This window comes from Tenrec ecaudatus, chromosome 4, assembly GCF_050624435.1.
Source record: "Tenrec ecaudatus isolate mTenEca1 chromosome 4, mTenEca1.hap1, whole genome shotgun sequence".
Lineage (NCBI taxonomy): Eukaryota > Metazoa > Chordata > Mammalia > Afrosoricida > Tenrecidae > Tenrec > Tenrec ecaudatus.
In genome coordinates, this window is record NC_134533.1 from 138,758,935 (window position 1) to 138,781,768 (window position 22,834).

General features: G+C 45.3%; 1 protein-coding gene across 5 annotated transcripts in view; it reads right to left on the bottom strand.

Annotated features, from left to right (window-relative positions):
* Positions 1-21,477, bottom strand: part of ZBTB38 (zinc finger and BTB domain containing 38) — a 78,424-nt gene extending 56,947 nt beyond the window's left edge. The window contains exons 1-2 of one of the 5 annotated variants that reach the window (XM_075546826.1): positions 20,575-21,477; positions 4,388-4,480 (exon numbers count right to left, since the gene is read on the bottom strand). The gene's annotated coding sequence lies outside the window, so the exon portion shown is untranslated. Of the gene's footprint in view, positions 1-4,387; positions 4,481-7,909; positions 8,577-8,980; positions 9,146-20,574 lie in introns of those variants that run through there. The other 4 variants (XM_075546827.1, XM_075546824.1, XM_075546828.1 and 1 more) reach the window with 4 other exon arrangements.
* Between the last annotated feature and the right edge of the window lie 1,357 nt (positions 21,478-22,834).

A 22,834-nucleotide genomic window follows, 5' to 3' on the forward strand; every position in this document is an offset into this window, starting at 1 on the left:
TTAGAAATGCTGACCTTGTGGATTGCAGCCCAACTCTTGACCACGAACCCACCAGAGCTCTTGAGCAAGACAAATGAAATGATTCCATCAATGCAGAAATCCATTGGCATCTCATTTTAAAAACTGAGAGTAGAGTAGCCCAGGAATGGCCATTCAGAGTAAGTTAGGGAGACCAAGAGGCAGGGTCCAGATCTGGTACCCAGCACATATGATTTATCGATTGCCATCAGTTGGTTCTGATTCATGCACACAGGAGAACGGTTCCATTGGCTTTCAGGACTGTGGCCTTTCGGAAACAGTTCATCTGACCTGTCTTCTGAGGTTTATCTAGATGGATTCAACCAGTCACTATCTGGGCTTGCAGCAGAACCCTTAAGAAGCCCTAGTGATGCCGTGGTAAAGCGCCCCGCTGCTAACCAAAGGATGCCGCAGTCTGCCTCTGTAGAGACGGCATCCTATGAGGCTTACTGTGGGTCAGCAGTGACCCTGTGGCAGCAGGCTGAGTTTTGTTTTGTTTTAAATGGAGCCATTTGAAGGAGCCCTCGTGTCACAGCAGTTACACGCTGGGCTGCTGCCAGGTCAGCAGTTTGAAACCAGCCTCTCCTAGGGAGAAAGACAAGACTCTCTCCTCCTATGAAGACTTACAGTCTTAGAAACGCCCAGGGCTGTTCGACTCTGTCCTAGAAGATTGCTAAGAGTGGGAATGGCAGCGAGGGCAGGGAGGTTTTTAAGTTTTTACTATCTTAGCCACACAGAAATTCTTGGTAAATATTTGCGGAACAAGTCTTTCAAGTTTGCACGTTTTCTCTGTTCCATTTGTTTCTTGTCAGATATTCTGAGTATTATCAGGTTTTCTAAGTCTCTTTCACACCCTGCCCATTTGGCTGAAGAGGTAGCCTCGGGTATGTTAAGAAGAGCCTGGACTCGGGAGTGAAACAGATTCCAAGCATGGAATTCTCCTCCCAATCATCTCCGTGCCTCAGTTTCCACCGTATAAGATCGTTCGGGCTTCTAATAAGATAATGCACAGAAAGCATCGAGCTAATGTCCCCTTCACTGGGGGCTCTATAATTAGGCAGAGAAATTTTGAAGGATTCTAGGCAAGGCTGCCGGTCACTGGCACCCTCCTCTAAAAGAGGAGCCCTGCTGGTGCAGTAGTAAGACACTTAAAAGGTCAGCAGTTCGAACCTCCAGAGGCAAACCATCCACAGGATGTTGACGTTTTTAAATGACTCAAGATGGTTGAACTAATTTATTTCTGTTAACTCACCCACTTATTGAATATGTACAGAGCACATAAAAGTTAATTCACTATACCCAATAATTTTTTTACATTTTAATAGTCTCCATTCATAGCTTAAATGGCAAACATGCACATATATCTAAGTTCTGTGTTGTGAATGTGTGAGTAAGACAGCTAGGGCTAGGGAAGAACAAAGAGAAATTATTTTTTCATCTATAAATTATTTTCTCACCTATTAAAGTGAGATTGGGGTAGATGAACCATCTGAGACGAGTCTAAGGTACAAAGTGTGAAGGAATTAATACCACAACAGCATTTATAGTCAGCAGGTCGCATGTGACTGGGTGACTAGGCAGTGCTGCCGTGACACGCCAATGCTGCAAGCCTTTCAGTTGCAGTGGGCTTTGCAGACTGTGGGCATAGGGGCTTGCTTGAGAGGAAGAGGAATTGGTTCGGGGGCTGCGTGGCCCAGTGCCGGCAGGCCTACAGAGTTGAGGGTGAGACCACCACCATTCTTCCACCACATGGGGTCCATTGGTTTTTTATCTTATTACAAATACAATCAACTGATTCAAGTATTTGTTGGTACAAATGTAAAAATGCCGAATGAATTTGAAACCATCATCGCAAATCACTCCCCGTCAACTAGCATTTGTTCATCTCTTTCATTCGTGCTGGCTTAAAATGCAGATACCCAGGCCTGGACCAAAGCTAATGAATCCGATGCTCTGGACCTGGGGATCTGCATTCTAATAAATACCACAGGCAGATTTTTATCCATACTAAATTATTGGTCACTTGTACTACAGCTGGGAATGTTACCTATAACTAAAAAAACAAAGAAAAATTTCACTGCCTTCAAATGGATGTCATCTCGCAACAACCCTATAGGATAGGGTGGACTTGTTCCTGTGGCCTTCCAAGACTGTAGCTCTTTGGGGGGGGGGAGCTTAATTTCTGTCCTGCAGAGCAGCTGGTGGTTTTGAACTGCTGACCTTATGGTTAGCAGCCCAACATGTAATCATGACAGTGGAAGGTTGTGCTATTTCCCTGATAGGATGCATGTGTTAGGGTCAGTCATAAAGAGAGGGTTCTGTGTATAGATGCACGTTACGGATACATTTATAAATGAATATAAAGCTGTGAGGGGAAAAAAAACTACAAATGGCTATGTGCTAGACGACTAACAAAAATGGCAACGACCAACCTACCCATGGCAACTTGCTTCCAAAAGGCCATTACCTCGCAGATCCTACGGGGCAGCTCTCCTCTAAACACAGTCTCTGTGGGGTGGAATCCACTTGGTGGCAGCTAACAACAACATGGAATAGCTCCCGACCAAATCATGCCTTACACACTCCTCAAAACTACCACACACGAAGCTGACCTGACACAAACACGCGGATTTTACCACAGGCAGATGGTAGAAGGCAAAGGAATTCTTTGGAAACTTTTTGTTTCCACAGAGGTGTAGATGGGCTGTGAGTCACAAGATCGGCAGTTCAAAACCACCAGCCGCTCCAGAAAGAGAAAGATGGGGCTTTCTGCTCCACTTAAGAGTTACAGTCTCAGAAACTCACAGGGGCAGAGAACTCTCCCGGGTCTCTGTGAGTCGGCACCGGCGAGAAGGCAGTGCGTGTGGATTTGGTTTTGTTTGATGAAGGGACATTCTTCGGTTTATCTGCTGACAAGGAGACAGATGTGACTACTGCCAAAGTCACACTCCCCAGTCGGAGTTTCCTGATCAGAGTGGGTGTGTCTAGGGTCTCCCTAGGGTAGGCTTAAAGTGACTCCTGATTTCCTCTTACCCAAGAGGAAAACGAAGGTAACAAATGTCTAAGTTAGCACTTGTCAATCCGATGGCCTTCCTCAGCACCCTCAGCCTCATTCTGTCCTTCCTGCTGTAGGGTCTCGCTCCGGGAGCCCTCCCCTGGGAGCCCCTCTGTGGGCCGCTGGAGGGCGCCCTGTCCTGCTGTGGTTCTCCCTTCCCGAGGTTTCCTGTTCCTTCTTTCTTTTCTCAAAGGCTCTGTCCTCCACCTCTTCCTCCCTGTGTTTTCTCTCTGGAAAATCTCTCTTCTATTTGCCATGTTTTCTTGTCTCCCGATGACTACCTGACCCTGGTTTCCTCGGGTTCATGAAAGCTCCCATCTGGCCATGGGACACACCAGCCTGGGACACTTCAAACTCTCCTTCCAAGTTCTCAGGGTCAGCTTCTGCTGCTCCCCTCTACCTCACACTCTGTTAACTCTTCCCTCACCAGGCCTGCCACCGCAGGCTTGTTTGTTGTTATTTTTCTCCGTGAGTTGCAATAACCTTCTACCTGCCTTTGATTTCTGCCTCAGCTCTCCTTCCATCCAACTCAGCTACCCACCAGAGCTTGCTCCGGAAGCACACTGTCCCCGAAACCCTGCTCAAACACCGTCAGCGACTCCTACCAGTTAAGACATCTGGGACTTCGTACTGGCCTCGAAGATAGCACCCGGTGTGCCGCGCTGTGAGCACCGGGCAGCACAGATGGAGCGTCCCAGGCAGTTCCCTGGTAACCTCAGCGCCTAGCACGGTGGGTGCTCAAGCCCCGCAGGCCCTGGCGCCGGCGCATGACTGTGTGCCACAGACACACACACACACACACACACACACACACACACACACACACGAGTTCCAGTCCTGCCTCGTTACCCCAGCCCAGCCCGGAGAGGCACTTAAATCCTCTGGTTACCAGTGACATGGGTCCTTCCAGCATGGGGAAACTCGAGATCTTTGAGGAAGTTTCCAGCAGCTACCACTGACCAAATGAGTGGCAGCCAAGTTGTCATGCAGCCCTGCATACCCAGCTCCCGCTTCATAACATGCCCTCGAACAACTCAAAAACTCCAAACTGCTGGCTCGCAAGTCAATTTTGACTCATAGCAAGCCAACAGGACAAGGGAGGACGGCCCCTGTGGGGTTCCGTAACTCTTTATGGGAACAGATCGCCTGGCACTCCTCCCTGACAACAGTCCACTTAACTGCCATTGTCCCTTTGTGGTCCCAAATGGTGATTCACTGCCACATACCAGACATCCTCAGAGTCCCGCAGCAAAGACACACAAGAACGAAACTTTTCTATTTCATGCAGACTAAAGAGAGACAAAACGTGGTTACCTCAGTCAGAACAGCCCAGCCAGTTTCCCTGCTTCAGAAGAAATCACTTGGAAATCCTTGGTTCCGAGTCGTCCATCTGCCCCACTTCAAGACCTGAAAAAGAGAGAGGTGAGACACCATGGTGAGACACCGGGCTTGGCATCGTTAGCAACCACGTGACTGCGATGAACACGTAATGCCGTGAGGCTCACACCGAACAGAGGAGCTCAGCGAACCTTTGCAATGGCCCCCAGACCCAGGGAGCGCCATCCTCCGATCTCACAGCTGCGGAAGCAGAGGCTCGGGTACAGGTGCCGGCACTTGCTTAGGGTCATGCAGCTGGCTGATGTTAGAACCGGGGCTCAAATGCAGGTCCAATTGATTTCAAGTGCAAGCTATTAATCATTGGCTAAGGCTTTCCAACTGTGTTGACGGGGGTCACGCAGTGTAAAAACTTACATCAGGCTGCAAACCCGTCTCCTGACACCATGCTTACTAAATGCTTACCAAAGGTAGGAGTGACACACTCTGAAATGTTCTATTCTTTGTTCTGATACTAGTCGCTAGTGGATCAGCTGAGGCTCATGGTGAGTTCTTGGGTACAGTAAGAGAAAATGTTGCCCAGTCTCGTTAGTTTGTCTAACTGCTGTGGTTTGTGTGTTGCTAATGCCGGAAGCTATGCCAGTGGTATTTCAAATACCAACAAGGCCACCCACTATTTCTGTGGAACCTCTTGACTAGGACTAGGAAGAAAGGCCTGGTGATTTACTTTGGAAAATTAGGCAATGAAAACCCCGCAGACACTTTTCTGTACTATACGACAGCTTTTGTTTAAAGAGAGATTTCACGTAGTCACTCACTAACCTGATCTCACAACCCGTGATAGATTTCTACTCTTGTTGGTAAAACAGGTGAGTTTTTTCAACAGAAGTTAATAACATGCAAGTTTCTTGTTAACAATAATAACCTGACTGGCGTTAGTGAACTTCAGCTTTGGGAGAAAAGTCTTTCAGCTTTAAAATATGTATAAGGTATCATAATACCTATCACCTATAACGGATCTTTTAAATGGACTTTTTAAAATGGATATTCAATTAGGATAAGGTGACCAGATTTTAACATTGGTAAAGAGGGACACCATTGACCGGGGGTGGTGGTGGTGGGGTTCTTGAATAAAAATTTGGTCTATATGGAGCAACAAAAATTTTCAAAGAATGCAAAAATAGTATTGTAATATGTTTTTATAATTTCAACATAAGTACAATGTACAAATATATTAAAAATCATGTATAGTATTATTTTATTCTTTGCATATTTCTCATTTGAGTGAACTTTTTTAGTAGAATGCTGTCATTGTTTACAAGGTCATGAAATTTTTCACAAGAATTTGTTAAATTATATTTCACACATAAAATGGCTTTCAAAGTCTCAACACTTAATTGTGATTTTTCTGATGTTCATACTTTATTTACCGTAGAAAAAACATGTTTAGTCGCAGCATTAGTTCCTGGTAAGGACAGCGCATATTCCACAATTTTTAGTGCATTATTGTATGGAACATGGTTTGTTTCAAAATGATGAAACAGTTCTAGCCATTTGTTCTTTATTGTGATTTTTGCTGATGCCCAAGATTTAACCTTTTCCTTATCGATACATATATATTTTAATAATGATACCTCATTAAAAAGATCACTTTCGGAAATATTACTACATGGGACATTTTGAGTAATGTGATTGAATGATTTTTGCACATCATTCCAATTAAGTTCTTGTTTTAATGTAACCCAATGAAAATGTTCAATATCATTGTAATGTACCATCCACTCTTCTAAATAATCTATGCAGTTACTACAGAACTTTTTAATGTGATTCATGATATCTGCACGATTTATTGCACCTTGTTCTTCTAGCTGGCTTATCCTATTACAGATAGTTAACAGAAGAAAATTATTTTCTAACCGCTCTTGACATTGAAATTTTAAATTATTAACTTCATTTGCTACTTCGATTACCGAAATGTTGTCACCTTCAATAAGTTTTATAGCATTTTGAAAAAGAACTGCTTGATTGTGTACAAAGTTTAGCCAAATTTTGGAAGATTCTTTTTCAAAAAACTCTTCTAAAATTCTAGGACATTTATCCTGTGATAGAAAGTAGGATTTCAAAGGATCGCATATTTTCAAAATTCTTTCGACAGCTGGCAAAAGAGCTTACCAGTGCGTTTTACCGTATCCAAGTATTTTCTGATATTTGACTTCTGCAGTTTCACAAAATTCTTTAAGCATTTCAACACGCAGAATGTATATATAGAAATAAGAATGTATTTTAATAACAATATTTTCCACATCTACGGGCAACAAATCAGCAGCTGTTTGAATGGCGTTATGTACTATGTGCACTGCACAACCAATATCAATGTTTTGATTAAGGTTTGTGTTTAATTTATAAAAAATATTATTTGTACCTCTTCTCGCTTTTCCTCCATAATTTGCATACGTGTTGTCTACACAATATGCAATCATTTTATTTTTTAAATCCCTCCCCCAAAATATTAGTAATGGAACTGAAAATTATTTCAGAAGTTTCGCTGGGAACAGAAACAAAATCTAAAATTCTAATTTTTATTCCAGTTTCTGAATCAAAAAATAGAATAATGGTTGGAAATAACTTTATATCCTTATGCTTAGATGCGTCAGAATATATGGGTATAAAATTAATTTTTTCTAGATTTTTGTTTAATTCTGAAAATGCATATGGGGAAAGCACATTACACACAATTGCCTTGGATTTTGTTCTAGCACAGGCAAATTTTTGTTGATTAACTTTTTGATAACTTGTGATGTACAGTCCATAGATCTGAAGGAATGATTGTGATTAATAGCATGAAAAGACATAAGTCCTTCTGCTAATGCTAATTACTCTTCTTCGTCTCCATAAGATGTTTTCCGAAAAAAATTCCTGTATTTTTGAGGAAGATGCAGCAATATTTAAATATCTTTTATGTTTCTGTGTTTCCAAGTGCTTTGAAGTATCATTCTTCCAGTCATGCGAAAAAGAAAATTCACCATTACATTTCTCACATTTTACCATGTAATTGCTTTTGGTTTTTTTTAAGAAAAGGAAATTCACTTCTTAGGGCATCGTTGAATTTGCATCCTCTTTTCTTACTCATTATGTTAAAAATCTAAAAAAATAATTTAAAATTATATTATAAATGATTATATACATATTACTTAAAAACACAGCAAGTAGGTACATAATTAAATGAACATATTTTATTGTTAGTTCATAAATTAATTTGTTATAAAGTAACTATATTTAAAAATTATTTTAATTTTAATCCTATATTTCTTTCTAAATAATAACAATACTAACTTGTATTATTTTTTTCTCTGAATTTGCCGTAATGTAAGTCGTAAGTGTCAATTTCATGGCCGGCGCTAGACTTTTTGCCGCCACTATAAAAATACAAATAATAGTAGTACTGACTGCTAAATTCAAGAAAATTTATGTATTTATGAAATAAATAAATAAATAACTTACCTAAATTGTCTGAATAGCTGATTTGTTGACATCACTTGTTTAACTAGCACTAGCACGCAGTAGGATGTGTATCGTCTGAGAGACAGTCACAAAATGTTTTCGTGGTTGCCAAAAAATGCCATTGTTCATTAAGTCCAAACAATGGTGGTCGAATTCTAACAACTGATCAACAATGTGAACTTTGATAAGCAGTTCCCGATAACCAGTTCTCAACAATTATTATTTTTAAAGTCTAACATTATAAAATTAACACAGTAATATAAAACTCATATCCTGGCGAAATAGCCACATGGCAGCCGAAAACCACATACTCCCTTCCCGTTCTCCCGCGGTTCCCTAGCTTGTCATGCATTCTTTCCAAAAATCCGGACTTTTTACAAACGCCGCAGGATGCGGGACAAATGATTCAAAATCGGGATTGTCCCGCCCAAAGGCGTGACGTCTGGTCCCCTTCATTGGGACCCAAGTCCAGAATGGAATTTAGTCACCACGAGAAGCGCACAAGCTGTAAAGTGAAACCGCGGGCAGACCGCGGTCGCAGGATGGAGCCTGCGCCCTGCCAAGCGGCGGCCAGCAGCAGGCAGCGGCGTTCTAGCACTGGCGCGGGCGTGACGCGGCGTCGGTGCGGAGCCTGCCACTGCACACTCGGGGGGACAGGCCTCGCACTGTGCACACCGTCAAATCCAGGGGCGGGGTGCCCACCCACTCCGGGCTGGGACCAGGGGAGGGTCAGTGCGACTGTCAGTGCACTTCTTGCCCCTACCGGCCCTGAGCAGCGAGGTCCCCGACCCCGGGGTGCGCACTTCTGCCAGACCCCGGGCGCTCGGCCCGGGGCGCGCGGGGGCCACTAGATGCAGCGCGCCCTGCCGGGGTCTCCCTGCAGGACGGCGCAGTGCCTCCCGCGGGGCGCCGGACCCGGGCCGGCACCTGTGGGCGCCCCCGCCCCCGCCGCCGCGAAGCTGCCAGCCGCGCAGGAGGCTTTTCCTGCGGAGGCCCCGGCCGGGCTGCGAGCGGAGCCCCCGCGCCCCGCCGCCCGCGCCCCGCCGCGCGCAGACCCTGCCCGCCACTTACGGAGCTCGGCGCCGCGGGCGCGTCTCCCGGGGCCCATGGCGCTTCCTGGCCCCGCGAGTCCGGCTGCGGCGCCGCTCAGCACCGCCCAGAAAATGGACGCCGGCGGCTCCGCTCGGCCGGCCCGCCCGCCCCCAGGCGCCAGCGGAGGACGCGGCCGGCCCGGAGCACGCTGGCCCGGCCCCGGTTCCGCCGCCCCGCGGCCTGGGGGGGGCGCCGCCCGCGGGTGGGGAAGGGGACAGGTCTGAGGACGGGGTGCCGCGAGCCTCCGGACTCTGCCCAGTGGGTGGCGGGGAGCCCACAAAGGACCCACGAACCTCCAGGCCCCAATCAGGGGCCATCGTGGGACCCACAACTCGCCCTTGAACCCCTAGACCCCACAGTGAGTGCAGCAGACACCGCTTCCTCCGGGAAGGGCAGTGGAGGGCACTCCCTAGAACCTGCTGGACGTCCGAACCGAGCCAGGGCGGGTCCACAAAAGGGGCCTTGGATCCCCCAGGCAGACCGGACAACATCCAAGCCCCACACTCGGGAGAGGATGACTCGAGGAAAGGCAGGTGTAGTTTTAATTTCATCCAATTCTCGGAACCGCGACACCCTTCACAGTAACCAGCAGGAGAGGCCTAGTTGATCTTCCCCATTGTGGGATCAGCACAATTTCACACAAAAGAACCAGTCCAAACCAAAGGGCACCAACTGCCTGCTTCCTTCCCATGGTTTGTCCAAGATCACAGTCTAGTGTACAGATTTTGTGTGCTTGTTTTGTCCCACCCACATCGTCCGTGTTGCCTGGCTCCTGATAATACGGAGTGCTCTTTGAACAATTTCTTTAGAAAGACTTCATTTCTGGGGCACAACTTAAAAGGACAAAAGCCTGCTCTTTACTCGATTTATATCTTGTGTGTAGCCTGGAATGCAGTTCTTGAAATCAGCTTCCCGATTCCTGACCCTGTTTTCAGATACTCTCAAATGGTTTTGATGAATAAGTAAGACTCTAATATTAAATACAATGCAAGCAAGACATTTTACCACAATCAAGGAAAATATTGCTAATACTTTGTTGTCTCCTAGTCAAATGAAAGCATCGTAGAAGTTAAAAATAAAGGCAGGGCTTTTGCATGTTGGCTGTTTGAGCAACATGCGGACACACGTACCCAACCTATGCCCCAATGCAAAACACCCTTTATTCTCTCTCCATAGTTTGACCCCATGCTAGAAAGATCTCCCCTACTAAATTGCTTTCATTAAATAATGGTTCAAATTCCCATTTAGGGAAAAAAGAAAGAAGAGAGAAAGAAATCCTGCAAGGTTTTTGTATAAGTAACTGCCGGAGAGAGCTTGTGAATTCCAACCTAAAAATCTTATGGTCTAGTTGCATGCTTTTTAATTTTTTGATAGAGGCGTTTGGAAGTTGTGCACAGCATTCAAAGACATCCGAGAGAACTAGAGCACAGGGATTGAGAACCGTGCGTTGGAAAGAGTACGCGACATTCCTTTGCTTCCCTACTTTGAGAAGGTGGGGAGGTGGGAGAGTAAGACAACTTGGAATCAACATGCCAGCTTGAACACTGGTACCTTTAGGTGCGTTACTTAGCCTCCTCATTCATCTAGAATATGGGATTAATTTTAATAATGGTATCGACCTGTTGGATTTCTGAGAACGAAATGATATAAAGCATACAAGGTGTTTATAATAGTGTCTGGCACATAGTAGTGTAGCAGGTTATACGGTAGGCAGGTAACTGCAAGCTCAGCAGTTCAAATTTACCAGTTTTTCAGCAACTTTAAGGAGTTACTGCCTCAGAAACCCACAGGGGCAGTTTTAATCTGTCCTATAGGGTCGCTCTGAGGCAGAATGAACTCCATGGCAGTGAGTTGTTTTTTTTTTTTTTGCTACAGGAAGTGCCCTGTCAGCTATTGTGGCTCAGGTACCCTGAGCTGTAAGTAACTGCCATGCAAACAGAGAATCATAGTTACTGTTTATTTACCCTGGCAACGCTCTCCGGGTAACCTGCCCCAGGTCTCATGGCGCACAACCTAAAGGGATTTAAATCCAGGGCTGACTCTATCTCCCACCTTCTGGAAGTGCTAATCCTAACATGTTCCAGGTGGTACCTTGTCCAGCTGCTGGCCATCGCTTGTTGAGGTCAAACCTGCTCTGGCCTCCTACGAGGTGTAGCAAGCGAACGGGTCTTTACATCCCCTTGGGGATTCACAAATAGTGCGTTTCTTTCTCACGAGAGCCAAATGTTTCTCTAGAAGCGAGGAGATTTCCCTAAATTATTACTAATAACTAAAATATCATGGCAACAGTTTCAAACACCATAGCCGAAACTTACATAATCAGCCTGTCCTTCAAAAATTTCCACCCTTCCTCATAACCAGTCACACATTCTCTCTCTTAATCATTCTTCTGAGTCTGGGGAACTGTCTGGAAATTTCCAGAAATGCTCCAGCTTCTTATCATTGTATTCCTTCCCACAGAGGTTTATTCCTGTCAAAACGGCTAACCACGATACATTTTCTAATGCTTTTGCACATATTTGCCAAAGTCCCAAGACTTTCATGATTCCCGCTTAAATTTTGACCGGTGTTCAACATCTCCATGGCATGGCTCCTGAACAAAGGTGGTCTTCTCCTCCTGCGGTATTCTTTGCTTCTACCTCATCTTGTTAACCCGCCCACACTGTTGCTAAGCTACAAGTGTGGAGCAGCCATTGTGAGTCCGAGTCCACCCGGCAGGCCACCAGCACAGCACTTGCCGATGAGACCCATTGCAAATAGCACGCCTGCCTCCTCTTCCTTTCTAAGGTTTCCATGTCCCCATCAAAACCCAGACCACTGCCTGCAAGCAGATTCCGATTCAGGGTGACCCCATCGAGCAGAGGTCGAAATCCTTTCTTTCTGCTGAGAGCCCTTTGGATATTTACAACATCATTCTTGGGCCATACAAAGTTGTCAACTTAAAAGTTAGCCTGCCGTATTTGACAACGCATTTCATTCGCTCCCCCCACATGTGGTGGCTGGAATGGCTTCTCTTTGGTGGTGTCCCAGGACTGGGCAGGGTTTCATTCTGTTGTACACAGGTTGCTATGAGTCTGAACCAACTGGATGGTGCCTCACACCAACAAGAGCGTTATTTAGGATTTTCATAGGAAAGGTTTGTAAAGTTATGTTAATGAAAGATTTAAAGAAAATAAGTAATAAAATGCTTTTGCTCTGGGATTACGTTACAAAAAGGATGGCTAGTTGTCTACAAAGACATTCTCTCAGCTGGTAGCAAGTTCACCACAATGATAAAGAGTGAAGAGTACAGGCCAGCTTCTTTTACAATAAGTAAAGACTGACTTTCATAGTGATAGAAGGGCATGCAATATAACAATTACCACCACCACCAACAAAAACCCAAAACGAAAACTGCCATCGAGTCTATGCCAACACAGGGTAGAACTGCTCTCGGGCATTTCCAAGATGAACTCTTATGGGAGTGGAAAGCCGGGTCTTTCTCCTGCGGCGTGGCTGGTGGTTTCAGACTGCTGACTGCAGTCAGGAGCCCCACTTGTAAGCACTACGCCGGCAGGACTCCAATGAGAGGCAGGTAGCTCTCACAGGCATGTATACATAGGCTGCAGCCAGTCCGGACTGCTTTAAAAAATCATTTTATTGGGGGCTCATACAACTCTTATCACAATCCATCCATCCATCCCTTGTGTCAAGCACATTTGTACATTCATTGCAATCAACATTCTCAAAACATTTGCTTTCTACTTTCTGGGCTGCTTTTGATAAAGGCAGAAAGAATATCTAAAACCTGAATTTTCTACCCTGAGTTTGCACACTGGTTTAGAAAAGGCCTCACAGCTTGCAGGACAAATTTGGTCCGACACCTGTTTGTTTGTGTCGGGCCCACAAGCCAAGTATACCTTTTACAGTTTTAAGGGAGTGAAAAATTCAAAAGAATGTAAAATTCAGATTCCAGTGTCCATAATGAAGTTGTATTGGAACACAGCCCCAGTTATTTATGTGTAGACGTGACTCCCAGTGAAACCCACCCACCCTCCCTGCGACCCGATAGGCCAGGGCAGACTGGCCCCTCCCTGCCTCAGCATTTCTCAGCTGGTAACTCTGCAGGAGCAGAAAGCTCTGTATTTCTCCCAATAGACATGGTGAGTTTGGTTTTCACTGTGGGTCATATCTATGAGTAAATATAATATTATATTTAATATTATTTTATCAATTGAATTTCATCCACTTAAACATTGTGAACTTTTGTTTTCACCCTTGGCTTATTTCCTCTGCAGCCTACAGCTTCTGCATCTAGCTGCAAAACCACAAGGTCAGCAGTTAGAGTCCACCAGCCACTCGACAGGAAAGCCATGAGGCTGTCATCTCCCACAAAGATTTACAGCCTGGGAACCCACAGAGGCAGTCTACCCTGTCCTATAGGGTCGCCGTGAGTTGGAATTGATTCCGTTTGGTTTCGGTATATTTACTATATATGTGACAGCATAGTACCCCCAGTTTTGTCTCTTGACTCCCACAGCCTAAAATACTTATTATCTGGCTCTTAACAGAAGGAGTCGGGTTAGCAGTGAGAGGACTGGACTAGACGGCAAACACGGTCCTGCCATATAACTCTCTAGCTCAGCTTGACACAGCTTGTCACAGCTTCTCTGGGTCACAATTTCTCCACTAAGAGAACCGAGAGCAGGCACAGGCTATGAGGCATACGAGCTAAGCAAGAAGCGCAGGGCTGATAACAGACCGTGGGCCGATAGCCAGGCTGGTGAGGAGCAAGAGAAATCAAGCTTTGGGGGTTCCCAAGGCTGGGCGGTAGGTCTGCGAGCAGCATGACTTCAGAGTAAAGAATCTCTAAAGCCTGTGGCGAGAAGCAGACGGTTTTGGTTACATCTTTAGTCCGAGCTTTGAGAAGATCCAGAAACACCTGATCCAGGCTGGGTAAGAAGGCTGCTCAGTTCAAGTTTTATCCAGACGTGGCAGCGCGGTCAGGAGCAGAGGGCGGGCTGGTGTCCTCGGCCTGCAGAAAGGCAGTCTTGGAGTGGAAACCTCCCAAGACGTTGGGACCGGTCACCATTAGAGATATCACTCTGTAGGCCTCTCATAGTTGGCACAGGGGGACAAACCAGCAACGAGGCAAAGTCGTGCTGGGACCCAGAGAGAACATCGTCCAGAACATCCAGGCTTCACCAGAGTTGGTCTTTCAGCCTTCTCCCAAGCCTTCCTTCCAGTGACATGTCCTCCCTGCATGCAGCCTCCCTGCACCCTACACGCCAGCATCTTGCCCACCTCCCTGGCACTGTGCCCTTGGCTCCCCCTTTCTTTTGTTCTGTGCTCGCTCACTCAGCCCCCTCGCTGCCCTCTCAGTCTGCAACATCTTTTCATTTTGCCATCCCCTTCTTTTCCACACCCTCCCCCTGCATGATTCCGAGAATTTTTCAATGGTGCCACTCTGGACCTTCCCTACTAAAGGTTCTCCTGTCCCCTCCCTGGCTTAAAGAAAGAGCTGGGGGAGGGGGCACTTACAGGGACACTGCCCTTCTGGGACTTCAGCACATGCTCAGCTGGTGGCTTTTGTCTCTGAGCTCGCTGGCTTGTAAGGCCTGCAGGGCAGGGACTTGCAGCAAGCTTGGGCCAGGCACTGCCGGAGAAGGAAACAGTATTGAGTGGCCTTAATTAGAGCAAGGCCTCAGAACCGGCTGGGAGATTTTTGCAAGCAAAGAGAAAAGGGATTTCAAAATATCCGTCTGGCAGCAATGGCCATGGGGTAAGGAAGAGGCTTCTCTCCGTATTTGCAGGAAACCATGAGACCCTAAGCTACTCTTCAGGATCAGAGACCAGACTGCACGTTGCAATCCCTCCACAGGCCGAGCCTTTTATAATACAGCCAGTGGAGACACCAGGCCCGCCTTGAACCCTGAGCTGGGAGGGTTGCAGAGGCAGGCGAATGCTGCAAGATGGGCTGCAAGGTTGGGGGAGCAATTTTTGGGCCAAGGAGACATTTAGGCCACAGCCATGCCATGCCGGGACCACGGGACAGAGGCCAGCGCTGTGGCAACTGGTCTGTGATTAAGCTTCCTGCAAAGCAGCCCACCCAGAGACTCTACTGTCCTCCGGGGAAGGTAGAAAAGCCAAGGCATGGGTGCCTGCGTCACAAATTCACAGTTTTGCATTCAAGGGGTTCGCAACTAACATCTGCTCATGAATGTGGAAGAGTGGCAGCTGCTATTGAGGTCACCTGGCAAGGCAGGCGGACCAGCTTGGAGCAGGGCAGCTAGACATACGGCGACATATTAGGAGCCAAGGCATCTCGGGAAGTGGTGAGACACAGAGTACCAATAAGGAGCTGTCCTTGCCATCAGCAGAGATGACCCTCAAACTGAAGGCTGGCCTCCAAGGAACCCCATTGCAGTAGGTCAAGTCAAGCAACCCTATCAGACTGAGAACTGCCCCCACAGGATTTCCAAGCCCGTCATTTCTATGGAAGCTGACAGCCTCATCATTCTCTCTAAGAGCGGCAGGAACATTTGAACCACCAACCTTTTGGTTAGCAGGCAAGTGATTTAACTACAATGCCACCAGGGCTCCTTTGGCCTTCAAGGAACAGTTTAAAAGGTCACTAAGAAAGCATCATTCACTGCCTTCTCCAACTGGAAAGACATGATTATGCCTGGCCAGGCCAAGTTGTCAGCTCAAAATCACCAGTCACTCCATGGGAGAAAGGTGGGCCTTTCTGCTCCAGTCAAGACTTACAGTCTCAAAAACTCACAGGATCAGCTCTCCCCTGGCCTCTAGGCTCTCGGTGAGTGGGACTGGACTCAACAGCAGTGAGTTTGATTTGGGTTTGGTATCACATGCCCTAGGTCAGTGGTTCTCAACCTTCCTAAGGCCACAACCCTTTAAAACAGTTCCTCATGTTGTGGTGACCCCCAACCATCAAATGATTTCTATTGCTACTTTATAAGTGTAATTTTGCTACCGTTATGAATTATAATGTAAATATCTGATATGCAGGATGTACTTTCATTGTTGCACATTGAACATAATAAAAGCATAGTGATTAATCACAAAACAATAAGTAAATATATACTGTGAAATATTTATGTGTTTTCTGATGGTCTTCGGTGGCCCCTGTGAAAGGGTCGTTCCCCCCACAAAGGGGTCACGACCCACAGGTCGAGAACTGCTGCCCTAGGCCTCCATTCCACATGGACAGCAGATCCTAGTCTACCTGGGCTGCAGTGGTACCTTCGCACAGCAGAGGCTCAGCAAATGCTCCCAGAGGTGCGCTCCATCCGTTCTGGAGGCTTCCTCTTCTGCTGATGAGCCATACTCACAAACAAGCTTTTCTTGAACCAGGCGGGGATGTGGGGCAGAGCCCTCAGCATGTTCCGAGGGGTGCAGAGCACACATCCGGAGTGCCAGCAGGCTACCTCTAACGGTGAGTGCAATCGCTGCCAAATGCACGAGTCCGTCTTACAAGGCGCCTCAAAGGCCAGACAGTTAAGTAAACCTTTGTTCTCCTACCTTCATCAGCGGGCTCTTGGTGCTTAAGAAATTTCTTAGTGCTCTTTTACCTAATTAAAAAAATTGAAAAAGAAAAGAAAACCTCCAAGTAGTGAAATACTTAGAAGACCACCTGCCAGTAGAAGCCTTCTGTGGAAGCTGGCAGATGCTGGTGAGAGCGGACAGTGGTAATCAGTGGTCAAGAGGAAGCAGACCGTTGCTCTATTTACCTGAGGGCGAAAAGGAAAGCAAAACTTCTCAAAGTTTTGCCGAATGTGTTTAAATTCTGGTGTTTTCATGAAAATATACAACAGATGCCTTTCCAGAAACGTCCTTGCTCTGAGAAGCTGTTCTTCTGAACATTTCTTGGGTTTGCGCTGAACTGGTGCCAGAACTGTATCAATCTTCAAGGACTGCAATGCTGGACGTCACATGGCATCTTCTCAGGCAGGCTTCGGGGATGACTGGGCCAAGGGCACCCAGCCCTCAGAATCTGACTAGCTTAGTTCAGCACAGGGGCCTGGCCAGCCCTCTCACTGTGGGGGAGGCTGATCCCAACAAGCCTCATCCATCAGTTGCCGGACCCGAAAACGGAGATGGTCACAGCTCAAGGAAGCTAGGAAAGCTGACCGTTGGGGTGTGGTCACGCCTCTGGCAAACAAGGCTCCCTACTATCTCTTCCCTGGCGGGACTCCTCCCATCATGCAAGGGTCCACTAAGTGCCCCTCCTCAGGAGGCTTTCCCTGGCCAGCGATCCTGAAGTAGTTCTACTCCTCGTACTATTTTTCCCCCATAGCACTTGTCTTTTTTAGTTCTTTGCTTTCATATGTATTTTGTCTGCCCCCCAAGCAGATGATGACGCCCAAGAAGCAAACCAGGGTCTGTCTCGTTCGTTGCTCTGGTCCCCGGCGCTGTAGTAGAACCTGACATCCAATGATGAGCTGGATGTTTGCTTCCCGAGATCATTGTTAGCATAGCGTTTCCCTCGGATGAACCAGGAAGGTAAAGCTCTAGCATCATTTGGTACTAAAGAGCAAGGTACTAGATCTTGTTTCTAAATATCAACCCGCGCAGGGTTTCTAAGTCATGGTTGACCCTGGTGACTCTGTCAGGTAAGCGTTGAAGTGCTAACCACGAGGTCTGTGGTTCAAACCCACTGCTGCTCCCTAGGGGAAAGATGAGGCTATCCGTTCCCATAAAGACATACAGCCTTTTTTTTTTTTGTTAAAGACATACAGCTTTTTTTTTTAAAAGACGTACAGCCTTGAACAGGATATAAGATCACTATGAGGTGGGGTTTTTGATCGCAGCGAGTTTGTTTTCTTTTTTTAATGGGGGATCCATAAAAATGGGTGCTAAATGATCAATATCACTTCATAGGTGATGCAATAGGTGATTGTCGAGAGATGCAATGAGTTAAAGCTTTGAAAAGGATTTCCTATGCTCCAAGGAAAAAGGAGTTGAGAATTCTATACTATAAATCATTCAGGCAGAAAACCACAAATTTGCCCATTTTGTTTTGCTGAGAACAAAGCATCTGTTTGTGCTTTCTGCCCGCTGCACCTGCTCTGGCCTGCATCTGACAAACACCTTAGCCAGGGTTTCAACACAGTCTCTTACATTAACACCCAGAGGTGCTAAGTGCCATCCTCTACAATGGGGAGGAAGCAGCATTTTGCCCAGCTAATTTAGGAAATTCAATAATATTTGTAAACTGGTATGTTTAAGAAGGTTTTGTATCTTGCAAACATTTCTGTGAAATAAGAAGGCAAAACATGTAGGCACAACACAACTAAGTCTTAATAATTGTTCTTCCATTCATTGGTCTCTTTATTAGACTGACAACGGTACAGTGTATTCCTAACAGTGTTACTTGGTTTTCTAGTTCCTTGAATTGTGTTGAAAATTCCTACAGGCAAGATCAAGAGTAACATTAACTGAGAAATGCCACCCCCCAAAAAAATCATTAGGTATAAAAATCTAAACAAGATGATGTAACCAACTGTGCTTGAGTTAAAAACAAAAGAATTAATATTTTATAAAGCAGAAAGGCAGTATTGAATCTATAAGGCATTCATTTTTATGGTAAAAGAAATCCATTGTATTCTGTATAATCTGCAATTAAGATTCAAATGGGTTCAAAATTTTTAATTTGTACTAGCCTATCAAAATAGAAGACATTGTAGTTGTAATCTTTCTGAATAGCAATAGTGTTTTAATTACAAATGCCTGGCTCATTATTTAATCAAGATAGAATGACAATTAGCTTGATCCTACTACAGCTATTAATTAATGCTACTAGGACTAAAATAAATAGGTAATTCGGAAACCAACTTCTGGCATTTTCCTTCACGATCTTCTGAAAGCTGCTATGTTCACAATGCACTCATTCAATTTTAAGTGAAAAGGAAAATGGCCCCCAAACAGCTCCTTCACAATAAAAGGTGTTGCAGGAAGAATATTTCACGACAGCCCAGAGAATGAAATCACTGAGAAGAATCATATGGTGATGTCATTGAGTCAGAAAAATGCCAAGCAAGATATTTAAGTTGGCCTACACACACACACACACACACACACACACACACACACACACGAAAGCAAACCAACCCAAGACAACAACAACAGTAGCAAAAACCTTTAGCTCGCAAGAAATTTTATTTTTTTGCAGACAATGTTGTGGAACAGTAGAAAAACTGCTAGAATAAAGCAAGTGTTTACAAGATGGTCCTGAATCTCAACTCTCCGTCAGAACAAAGCTCAGGAATTGCAGGCTTGGCACCATCTTCCTCCAAATGAATGCTCCTACCCACAAAGATGTCCCACAAAGGCTCCACGTGCAATTCCCAACGGGATGGGCTCAGGGTGGGTCCCTCTCTACGGAGCGCTCTGAGGTTTCCAATGGAGGGATCAGGGAAAACCAGATCAGAAGCATTTTCTGGTTCTCAGAGTTTCTAAAATACCTTTTGTCTCAGTGGCGCTGGTGAACATGTGATAATGAAGCTACAAACACAACCCTAGAGCAGCATTTTGGAGCACATTTCAGAGAAAACCTTCATTTTGAAAGTAGTGAGTAAAACGAAGGAAGAGGAAAAAGCTCTCATTGTGCAAGCTTTCTCTGTAAGAGTAGAAATATGGCTTAATTTTTAAGACTTAGAGCCCGCGTTGGAAACCGTTTAAAACCAGTTCAGACTCTCGGTATGGGAGGAAAAGGAACTGTAAAAATTTCATTAAACATTTGTTTATTTCTTTTTTTAAAGAGACCTTCTTTTGCATATCTGTGATTGCATTTTTAAATGGGATTTGGTTACCAAGGAAACATGTTCTGGGCCCAGTGTTGATTTGAAACTAAAATATATTTTGAGGAGTGGTGCTCAAAGGAAAAGAGCCCATGACTTTTTTTTTTTTTTTGGAAAGTGCCAAAATTTGGTACTAATAGAACCCCAGCTGCAGTCAACCATTTGAAAGGTTCGGGAAACTCTGTTTCTTCTTTCAGGGTCATCTATAGTTAATATCCCCCCCCCCTTTAAAATTACAGTTCCTTAGTCCTCCAAGTCATAGACATCCAGATAATGTCTTTATTCTTGGACAGGGTCTAAAATGACTTTGGGAAGCTGGGAAAGCTTCATCTTTAACCTTTCATCAAACACGCTTAAAGACCGCTTTTGAAAATTTAAATATTTTTAATGTTTTGCATTAAGGCTGTTTGCGCTCTTCACAAGCATCTCCAGAAATCCACTTATTTTTAGTTGCAAGCTAAAATGGAGCTGAATCAACAGACTTTTCAAAAAATCCTTTTGTTGCCTAATAGCGCCACACCTATCATAAATATGAATTTTTGAGAGAAAAGAAATGTCTTACCTTTAGAGTCATTTCATAAGTTTACAAAAGCTGCAGATTTATATAGTTTATCAGTAGGAGAGGCTATCCAATTTAATGCCATTCACCCTCCCCCCAAAATATTACAACTGGTTCATTTAGTTTTTATTTAAAAGTCATATTTTAATCCATCTAATGCTCCTGTTGCACGGCTCCACGAAAAAAATCTATAAAACATGCAAATGTCAACCTACCTGTATGCATCACTTGATGCAGTGCTAGGACGAGAAGACACTCGGCCATCTTTATGGAATGCGATGGAGACCAACTGATTTTTCCGTCTTCTTGCTCACAAGTTTTAGATGCGATTGTCACCCAAAATAAATAAATAAAAGCATCACCATCACACGCAGAACAGCTTGAATGTGCTGTGATCACGAGCGCTGATTTATCACCAGGAAAACAGCTCTGGGTAAAGAGAAATGTCTCCTCCACGGTTTCTCCGAGGCTGCACTCAAGGAGGTGGGGTGTTGAACTGTCCCCCCTTCCTCCTCTGCGAGTTCAAAGCCCGGGGCTGACCACGGCAAAGGCCACTGTCACATTTTCTGAAAAATCAACCCACTGACACCAGTACTGAAAATACCACTTTGAGAGCCTAAGTCGTTTGCACGCCACAGAGCATATGAGCGTTAAAAATAGATTCCACCTTGCCTCCTACCTGCATAATAAATATGTAAGTTTCAAGTGTTCAATTTGATATTCACATTAATTAACAATACAACATACATTATTTAAAAGCTAGCAAATGCAAGAAGAAAGGGAAGGCAACCATCTGGTAGCAGAGTGTTGTTGTTGATGTTTTGTTTTAAGGGCTTCTTTTTGTGTGTGTGTGTGTGCTTTGTTTAAAAAAAAAAAGTAAAAGCCTATTTTGAATGTGATGAAAAGCAAACATCCAGAAGCAACTGAATCGGAACGGAAAGGTGATGCTGAAATCTCCCAGGCTGTAATGAGGCAAAAGCAAGTCCTCGCGACCAGACGATGCGGCACAGAGAGCATTTACATACTCACATCGGAAACATGTAATGAATTCTATACACAGCATGCACGCCCAGCACAGGCACGGCTAATCCTGCCTGCCATCTTAGGCTCACGGAAGCAAGCTACGCACTGCATGCAGCACAGGAGCACCAGGGAAGGAGGAGACAAGGGACGGCTCACCTTAAATGCAGTGTCTGAGCAATGTTGTCAGCGACATTGCATATCAGCCTCAGAGTCTTGGTTCAACTGGGGAGGAGGGAACAAAGAAAAATGTCATCAACTGGTGATGCAAGATGAGCCCAATCACTAAACAGTGTTCAGAAACTCCAAATTCTGCAACCCGGCAGTCGAAGGCATTTCATACACGTAAGCAGAGCTGCTGCACAATGAACGTGTTCTTCTGCTTCTGCGAATCAAACAATCCTTGGGCTAAGGAAGAAAATAAGCTGGAACGAAGACTGTCATGTCCTCCTCTTGAAGAAAGCTTCCAATACAGTATGTATCTGGTCCGGGATGCGTTTTTTATAGATTGTTCATTTCACAGAATTGCTAACACCAGCAGCACCAGCAACAACAACAAAGCTGTCAGGCTACTGGAAAGTCAGAATTATTCTGAAGGAGGGTATAAGATGTCTGGATTATTTCTCGGAATCCTAGATGGTGCCGGCAAGCTTGCAGAAGAATGCATGATCAGCTGTCTGTATCCCTGCTGCATAACCTTGAACCAGGCAGCGTTAATGCATCCTGCTCAATGGATCTGCAGTGCAGGATGGCAGACAGAATGCTCTTAAAATGTGAAAGAATTGTCTTACATTGAGGAAGCAGAGTAGAATGAGAACAGAGAAATAAAATTGGTGCTGGGATCCTCGGGATGCATGGCTCTCTCGGACGATACAGGCTGTCCTTAGGACGCTGACCTAAATAGCGCTAAGACTCGCAGCAGCGACGACTGTACTTGCTCAGAGCACAGAACATGCAAGGATGATTTTTCTGCCCCCTCCCCCTTCGGAAGCTAAATTCTGAAATAGCAAGCCATTCACAGGCACACCGAAAGGCTCTGGATAGTCCCTACTGGAAGAGAAGAAATGTGTGTGGTGGCGAGAGGCAGAGCTTTTGTTTTATTTTGAGGCTTATCTTGGCTACACTTGCACAATGACATTGACATCGTGGGGTCAGGGCTAGCACTGGGCGGCTATCCTTTTCCTGAGTGAAATGGTTTCTGAAAATTAAATCACATCTACTCGAACACCAAATTCCATGTCTTCTTCCATCCCACCTCCTACCCCCGCTGCTCAAGATTGATGAGCTCTGGCTTGGCTGTATGTAATAGCCTTCCTTAGCGACTTCAGTACATAATTGTGAGGAATTAATTTTTTAAAGCAAACCTTCCAGATTGCAATGCATCCCCTGGTCATGCCTTCCTATCAACACACACACACACAGACACACACACACACACACACACACCTTACCCAT